We start from the raw sequence: 9,472 nt of genomic DNA, 5'->3' as shown, positions 1-9,472 counted from the left end.
AAAATAAGACTAAATCAGCCGCCCCTGCTGGTGAGAGCTTACAATCTACAATGAGGTGGGGGAGATACTTAGTACAGGTGTGTATTTACAATTGTGTATTTACAATGATGGTCCAGCCATCTTGCGGGAGTGAAGGATGGATGGAGATAGTGAATGGGCTACACACGCACACTTACACATAAAATGACTTTGATTAGTGAACGTGATAGGCCGCTCTGAACAAATGCGCTTTGAGGGAGCGCCTAAAACTCTGCAAATTGTGGATAGTCCTAATTTCTTGGGGTAGAGCATTCCAGAGGGTTGGTGCAGCGTGGGGGAAATCTTGGAGACGGGAGTGGGAGGTGCGGATTAGTGCAGATGTTAGTCAAAAGTCGTTTGAGGAGCGCAGCGGTCAGTTAGGCCTATAGACAGAAATGAGGGAAGAGATGTAGGGGAGTGCTGCTCTGTGGAGAGCTTTGTGGGTGAGAACAAGTACTTTGAATTGGATCCTATAATGAATGGGAAGCCACTGTAACAATTGGCGAAGAGCGGATGTGTCCGAGTACCGATTAGCCAGGTAGATGACCCTGGCTGCTGCCTTAAGGATGGACTGTAGAGGGGAAAGTCGAGTAATGGGGAGGCCAATTAAAAGAGGGTTGCAGTAGTCCAGGCGGGAGTGGATCAGGGCAACAATGAGGGTTTTTGTTGTTTCCATGGTGAGAAAAGGGCGGATTCTAGAGATGTTCTTTAGGTGTAAGCGGCAAGAGCGGGCAAGAGATTGTATATGGGAGGTGAAGGAGAGATTGGTGTCACACATAACACCCAGACAGCGCGCCTGCTGCCAGGGTGTTATTATAGTGCCACCACAGAAAGGGAAATGTCAGATTTAGGGAGGCTAGTAGACAGCGGGAGCAGAAGAGGTTAAGTTTCAGATAGAGAGCGAACATGATGTTTGAGACTGCGGACAGACAGTCACTGGCGTTCTGTAGTACAGCGGGGGTAAGGTCGTGGGATGACGTATATAGTTGTGTATCATCAGCATAAATATGGTACTGAAAACCAAATCTGCTGATGGTCTGTCCAATTGGGGCCGTGTAGAGAGAGAAGAGAAGGGGGCCAAGGACTGAGTCCTGAGGTACCCCGACATCGAGAGGAAGAGGAGATGACGTGGAGCCAGAGAACAAAACACTGAAGGAGCGGTCAGAGAGATAGAAAGAGAACCAGGAGAGAGCAGTATCCTTAATGCCTAGTGACTGATGCCTATAGAGTAGGAATCGGTGGTCAACAGTGTAGAAAGCTGCAGAAAGGTCAAGAAGAATGAGCAGAGAGTGGTCACCGTTTCATTTTGCTGTCAGAAGGTCAATGGTCACTTTGTTGAGTGCAGTTTCAGTCAAATGTAGGTGGCTGAAGTCGGACTGTGAAGGGTCTAGGAGGGAGTGAGTGGAGAGGTAACGGGTATGGCGGGAGTAGACTAGGCGCTCCAAAAGTTTAGAGATGAAGGGGAGATTGGAGACTGGGCTGTAGTTGTTTGTGCAGGATGGGTCGAGAGCAGGTTTCTTTAGTAATGGAGTAAAGATAGAGTGTTTGAAGGAGGATGGGAAAATGCCCGAGGAGAGGGAGAGATTAAAGATTGTAGTTAGTTGAGTTGTGACAACTGGAGAGAGACTGGAGGAGATGTGAGGGAATAGGGTCAGTAGTGCATGTAGTCGGACGAGAAGAAGAGTGGAGTCACAGTACTTGGTGGTTGGGAGCAGATTTCCTGACGGATATTATCTTTTTTTCTCTATAAAGTGGGAGGCCAGGTCATCCGCACAAATGTCTGTGATAGGGGCTTATGCTTTTGGCCTGAGGAGGGAGTGAAAGGTGTCAAAAAGTTTCTTGGGGTTGTTGGAGATCAGGATGGTGAAGTAGGGCTGTTTGGCACGGTGAAGGGCAGAGTTATAGGTTCTTAACATAAATTTGAAGTGGATGATGAAGTCTTCTGGTGTGCGAGTTTTCCTCCATCAACGTTCAGCACTCCTAGAGCATCACTGGAGAAGTTGAGTTTGCGATGTGAGCCTGGGCTGTTTTACTCTGTGTTTGGAGGTTCTGAGGGTGAGGGGAGCTACTTGGTCAAGGGTGCTTCTGAGAGTGTCGTTGTAGTGATGAACAGCCAGATTAGGACAAGAAAAAGATGAGATTGGGGACAGTGATGAGTGGTGTAGGGAGTCTGAAAGTGTCTGAGGGTTAATGGCTTGTAGATTTCTGAATGTGTGATAGGTAGGAGTGAGCTGGGGTGGGCGAGGATTTGTGAGCGTGAAGGAGAGTATGTTGTGGTCAGAGAGGGGAAGCGGTGAGTTATTTAGGTGGGAGATTGAACAGAGCCGGACAAAGACCAGGTCAAGGGTGTTATCGTCTTTGTGTGTCTCAGAGGTTGAGAGCTGTGAGAGGCCGAGAGAAGTGGTTAGTGATAGAAGCTGGGATGCAGCTGTGGAAGTGTGGCTGTTAATAGGGATGTTGAAGTCTCCCAAGATAAGGGTTGGTAGTTCTGAGGATATGACGTGCGGCAGCCAGGCTGAGAAATGGTCAAGGAAGTGGGTGGGTGAGCTTGGGGGCCGGTATATGACCGCTACTCTGAGGGAGAGGGGACGGAAGAGCCTGATGGTGTGGACCTCAAAAGAAGGGAAAGAGAGTGATGGAACTGGGGGGATGACCTGGAAAGTGCATTGTGGAGGGACAGGAGTATGCCAACTCCATCACCAGGTCTGTTTGTGGGTCTCAGGCAATGGGTGAATTGTAAGCCACCATGTGAAATGGCAGCAGGAGAGACAGTGTCAGAGTCCTGGATCCAGGTTTCAGTGAGGGCCAACAGATTAAGAGAGTTGTTCAGAAAGTAGTTGTGCAGGAAAGGAAGCTTGTTACATACAGATCGTGGATTCCAGAGAGCACAATTGAAAGAAGGAGATGAAGGAGTGCAAGTAATATTAATAAAATTATTATGGTTTTGATATGGGGTAGGGTAGGGGTTGAGGTTGGGAGATGGTGGACCGGGGTTGGGGGAGATGTCAGTAGGAGTAGGAACATAAAGAGCAAGTAGTTCTTTAAAATGTTAGAAGTTTTTTTGTGCAATGTAATTGGGCAAGATGGGCTGAGGCTTTTCAGGAAGGTGAGAAGTGCATGGGACCCGTCTCACATTGCGAGATCGCTAATGTGTCACCAATTTCTGACGCAACAGCGATCTCGCCACATGTGACACGCAGCAGCGACCGGCCCCCCTGCTGGACATCGCTGATCGTGCAGGAATGACCTGGACCATTTTTTCAGCGTCTGTGCCCTGCTGGTCAGCGTGCATCGTTGTTTGATCGCTGGATCGTTGCTGTGTTGCTGAAGAGATCTGCCTGTTTGGCAGCTTACTAGCGACCATTTAGCGATGCACCAGCGATCCTTACCAGGTCGCAACGTTGTCGGGATCGCTGGTGCATCGCTAAAGGCCCCGTCACACATAGCGACTCGCCAGCGATCCTGACAACGATATCAACGTGTCAGGATCGCTGGTGAGTCGCTACATGATCGCTTGTGAGCTGTCAAACAGACAGCTTCACCAACGATCAGCACCAGCGACGCCGAGCGCGCGGCATCGCTGTGTACTTTAGGCCTCTTTCACACATCCGTCTGTCACCATCAGTCAAAATCCGCCGTTTTGCAAAAAAAAACGGATCCACCATTTTTCTTGGCGGATCCGTTTTTCTTCCCATTGACTTACATTATCGGCGGATCTTGACGGATGGTCATCCGTTGGATCTGTTTTTTTACGGATCCGCCAAAATTTTGGCGTCCGCAGACATGACGGGACGGACACTGCAACGTTTTTTTGCTGGCCGGATCCGCATTTGTACACTGCGCATGCCTGGAAGAATTGTCTCTGGCGGAAATTTAACCCTACATGCCAGGTCTGGCGGCTGAGAATTTTTTTTTTTTCCTCTATATCTCTCTCGTAGCACACGTTGCTTTCAAAACAGTACAGTTGCGGATCCGTGTCCCGCCATTTTCGCGGATTGCAACTGAGGAAAAAAACCTATGTGTGAAACAGGCTTTAGTTACCAGCGCGCTGATGCAGGGAGCTGGTACCTAAGGTACACATCGGGTATCTAAGGGGCACGCAGCACTTAGAAACCTGATGTGTACCTTAGTTACCAGCTGATCGCTGGTCTCCCGCCTGTCACACGCAGCGATGCGTGCTGGCCAGCGGGAGACCAGCCAAAAAAATGTCCAGGGCTTTCCTACAGCGATCAGCGATACTGGCAGGGGGGCCGGTCGCTGATCGCCGCCACACACAGCGATCTTGCTGGTGAGATCGCTGTTACGTCACAAAACTTGTGACTCAGCACCGATCTCGCTAGCGAGATTGCTGTGTGTGACGGGGCCTCAAGTGAAACGGGACCCTATAAGTGGTGATGGGGGAGGGATGGGACGGTGAATGTGGATGGCAAGGGAACACAGGAGAATAGAAATAAGGGACATGGTTAAAAAGGAGAGCGAAGTGTGAATTACCCGACTCCTGCTCTGACTAACTGTCATGGAGTAACTGTCTTGCTGGATGCTTTGCTTAATGCGTGCGAGCCATATATATATATATATGACTGTTCATGTCTTTGTCAGTGGGCAAACTTACAAAATCAGCAAGGGAACAAATAGTTATTTCCCCCACTGTATGCATCTATCTATCTATCTATCTATCTATCTATCTATCTATCTATCTATCTATCTATCTATCTATCTATCGTCGTCATGGGATTACAGCGATAGAGAGGAGCTAGAAGACCACAGAGTCTGATTTCTACTACTCCTGCACTGATTAGAAGCACTTCACCTTCTTATTAAACGGTGCAGGTTTCTTTTAGCAGTGCAGGGATTAATCTGCTCAGCTGAGAGCTCCTGGAGGCTTTCCTGCATTAAGGTTCTCAGCTGTGCACTGTTAGCTCCTCCTATCTCCTATATTATCTAGACCCTGGCTAGCACTCATTATCCTCTGCTGCATGGCTGGAGGTTGTTGTTGGTTATTATTGGAGAAGGTGTTTGGTGGATTTATCTGTGAATGTTGCAAGGTTTTGAGTGTGTGATAATTCCCTTTCTTCTCCTACTTTGGTTTAACCCCATCCTCCACTCCCTGGTGCATCCCTCTTTTATTTGTGCATCTATTATCTGTCTGTCTATCTATCTATCTCTTAGTTTTAGGACCTTTGTGTTCCCTGCTGGTAATGACAGGACCGCCCTTCTATATGTAACACTTGTGGTCAGAGGTGACTGTAGATCTGGACACAATGTATCTGCAGTGTTCCGGTAATGGGGATGTGACATGACGTATTGTCCAGAGACCCCGCCTGTAACCAGTATACAGAAGTACTGGATTAACAAGTTGTACTGGTTCATGGGAGTCACACTCACACTAAGGGGGATCTCACTGCAGCCGAGTCCAGGGACTTTACATTAGTATCATAAATACTTACCCCAATCCATATCAGCCGAGCACCACACAGAGGATTCCAGTAGCACAGAGTGTTTCAGGACCGTAGTAGGAGGCAGTGACCTGTGCACTCTTTCAGTGATTATAAGTGTGATGGGACTGAAATAGGGAGTAAATAACAGAATAACCCTATTCTCCTGCAGCACAGAGTATTTAAGTAGTTGTGTTAGTTGTAGAGTCATGGGTTACTTCTACCCCCTGTGCCATCCTATTCACTACTCATTCATGTTGGGGCGACCTCACCGATCTGACTCATTGCCACTGTAAACAAAAAGCCGCCTTTAACCGCACAACCTCACGTGTATGAGCGACAGCCGCCTCCTGTCTGGAGAACATGATCGTCAAGATTCTTAGCTGAATACTTAGCAAGCAGTGGTACTGCCTAGATAACTCTCCATGCACCCGTCAGATCTCCTCAGTGAGAGCCATCACCCCCCTCCCGGAGTTGTGTTACCGGTATCTCACCCAACCCCTGGAGCCCTGGTAATTTTCACATATCTAAGTGATTACCTTTAGTTAATAAAACTGCACAAAATTTTAGTCTGCAATCTTCGTGACTTCATTCTCACCCTATCTGATCCTAGTTTCAGATTTTTCTTTTCTGGGAGTGACTCTTCCAGTAATATAGGCTGGATGTGAGCTTTGTGTGTATCCAGAGTGCTGCTGTCTTCATAGCTAATATATTACCACAGTGTTTATCCTGCATTTATTTCGTCTTCACATGCTTTACCTCTTGTCTATAGCTGATTTTCTCTGCCCTCCCTGAAACTGTACATGCTTTCTGCCCTCTCTAAAACCGAACGGGAATTCCTCTGATGTATTTGTGACATTTCTTGCAGAGCACACAGCTAGAAGACTTAATAAAATAGGGTTATGAACGGAGAACTGTTTTAAAGGGATACAATATTGATGACGTAATGCTAGGTCATCAATATCAGATTGGTGGAAGTCTGACATTCACAGATCAGCTGTTACCAAGTCTCGCATACTCACTGCTTAGCTCCCTGAGAATGGCCACTACATGGTGTAGGGAGCGGCGTGCATCCTGATGGTAGGCGCTGATCTGTGAGGGTCGGACCCCAACAATCTGATAACGGGATTATCGAGGAGCATCTATATAGAGGCAGGACCAGCGAGGAACGCAGTGTGGGAGATGAGGCAGCGATCCGCTCTCGTATGTCGCTCCCTACTCGGCCCATCACTGCGTTTGCCTGACATCACCGTGCTCCTGATGAATAGTGTGTGGTGTTTGTATAAGACGCTGTTGATATCTTGCCAGGACCACCCCAGACACCCCACCCTCCATGCACCGCTTTCACCCTAGCTAAATAAATAGAGGAAATATGAAACAGATCCGCTGCTTTTGGTGTTTTTTGTGCCTTTTTGATTTAGGGCCGTAGACTCAGCAGAACACGATGTCACCGTGTGAGGTCCCAGCGCAGGACTGAGAAGAGATAAGGAGTGTGCCGGCTGCCAATCCAGATTTTTGGGGAAGAAATCACAATATGAACGCTTTATTAATAAGTCCATCATTTCACGTTGACACAGGGATCCTCCAAATCTTGTGCGTCCCAATACCCATCCAAACTGTTACACTTCTGGCTGCCTATAGCCACTAGGGGGAGCTTAGGGGCTTAGAGCAGACTATATTTTAAAGGGGGGTTTTGGTTCTCCAAAATGGGGGCCTGTGTCCACTGTAATCCCTAACTGCAACACTGTGACCAGGAGGGGTTTAATAGTCTGCTGGTTGCACGTGCCCTTCTATTCCTCAGTGCCCCAAACTACCCAGAGCACAATGTTGATCATCCCTCCATTCAACTTCTTTTGGTCGCAGACTTGTGACTGGGAGAATGAGGAACACAGGACTCCTCTTCTGGTCACCAGTGGAGGTCCTAGCTATCGCACCCGGGCCTCACCTTTCAAACTCTTATCTCCTATCCAGAATTATGTATGGAATACCCCTTTAAATGTTAACATCCCATTTACACTTTATTGCCTCCTCCATAGTTTTCAGTAGGCGTGCTGTATTGCTGACCAGGTTATTCCTTAGAAGCAGTGAATTAGGGGTTAATGCAGGCTGATATATGACATCCCGTGGAGTAATCTCCACATCCCATGGCCCCAGTGAAATGCGTCAGCAGCAATAATCCTATTCGGGACGATTAGTTTAAATCAGTGCTATACACATTTGAGCCACTTGGTGGCACTGCAGGTCATGGCAGTTTGCATTTCATCTTCGTGGCGTTTGTAAAAAGTCTGCTCAGAGCAAGGAATGGGTTAAGGAAAAAGGAAACCTACACTCCCCTCTTCACTCTCCTGACGCCCCAGCGTTGATGACCCTGTGGCCCCTACGATCAGATGCAACAAATCATTCATGTGACCACTGTAGCCAATCCTTGTTTTCGGAGGTCACATGTGGTACATTCTGACAACGCCCTGGAGGACAGTGATTGGCTGCAGAGGTCATGTGAATGATATCCTGCTTGTGATAGGTCAAATCTGCCAAGTATGACGAGGACACATGGTTGATGGGATGATTTGAAGCGGGCTGTCCATGCTCGGCGACCATCAAACTTAACTGAACTGGAATTGTTTTGTAAACAGGAATGGTCACAAATACCTTCATCCAGGATCCAGGAACTCATTAATAGCTACAGGAAGCGACTAGAGGCTGTTATTTTTGCAAAATGAGTATCTACGAAATATTAATGTCACTTTTATGTTGAGGTGCCCATACTTTTGCATCGGTCAAATTTTGTTTAAATGCAGATTGCCCATTTTCTGTTAGTACAATAAACCTCATTTGAATCCAGAAATATAACTGAGTCCATCAGTTATTAGATATATGAAACTGAAATAGCTGTTGCAAAAAACAAAATTGTTATAAAGAAAAAAGATTAACATTAATAGGGGTGCCCAAACTTTTACATATGACTGTATAATCCAGCCCACTGTGGGTGAATAACTATTGCCAAGAAATGAAGAAGCCAGCAATGATTATGATACCTATTATATATTCTTTTAGGCTAATAGTGATATGTAATAATTATTTATGGTGAAAGAATTCTTGTGTCTAAATATATATGATATTGTCTTGATAGGCAATCGCTGATCTCATATGCAATTTGTATGTATTTATATATTATTGGTTGGTATACTTGGTTCGATATGTTCACAATTTGTGTGCGTTCTATGTATTTGTTAGTCAGTGCCACCGGCTCAGTACGTGCCTGTCTCCCTGTCACAGCTGCCCCTGTCTGTATGTGGCATCTCTACATGGTGGGGGAGGCCCGCCCCAGCCACTCCCACTGTGTGACGCCAGTGCAGACCGGCGTTGTGGCTGCCTCGGCGACGGTGCGCGTCATTTCCGGGCCGCGGGCACGACTTCCGGTATGCGGCGCCCGGGCACACTATAAAAGAATGCCGGTTTACATACTGGCTAGGCCCCTTGAAGAAGGCGGGTCCGAAACGCGCGTCGGGGCGGACGTGCTATCCAGACATTGGAGCAGCTCCTGACCACCACTGCCGGTAATTATTACATAATGGGCTTTGTTACCTGTTTATATAGCGGCCATTTTGGCGGTAATACAGATAGTGAAACAGGTGACTAGTCGGGATGTGTGGCTGTATCTATGCATCGTCCCACAAATGTTCAGTATCATGTAGTGGCAATGTATGCTAATTATAGTAGCCATTTTTTTAGTGGTGGATGCTTGATATAAATAGACATCTATAATATGGTTTCTTTACATTATGTGGTATTATGTGAGGGTATAGTACACAACCTCAGTGGTGAAATCTGAGAGAACTAATTTTAGTACACGGTAATTTTAATATTATTGTCAATTAATTAACTTTTTGTTCTCTGAGGTTGACCCATTTTTTTGGACAATTGCCATATTATGATAGCTATATAATTGGTGACATATAGCAGCTCTTATTCTCCATGTACTGGATGTGTGCCTCTTTTTTATGTGTGTAATCACATTA

Source organism: Dendrobates tinctorius, unplaced genomic scaffold (genome assembly GCF_039654945.1).
Source record: "Dendrobates tinctorius isolate UK_male_01 unplaced genomic scaffold, ASM3965494v1 ptg000027l, whole genome shotgun sequence".
NCBI lineage: Eukaryota > Metazoa > Chordata > Amphibia > Anura > Dendrobatidae > Dendrobates > Dendrobates tinctorius.
Note: the sequence above shows the minus strand (reverse complement) of the source record.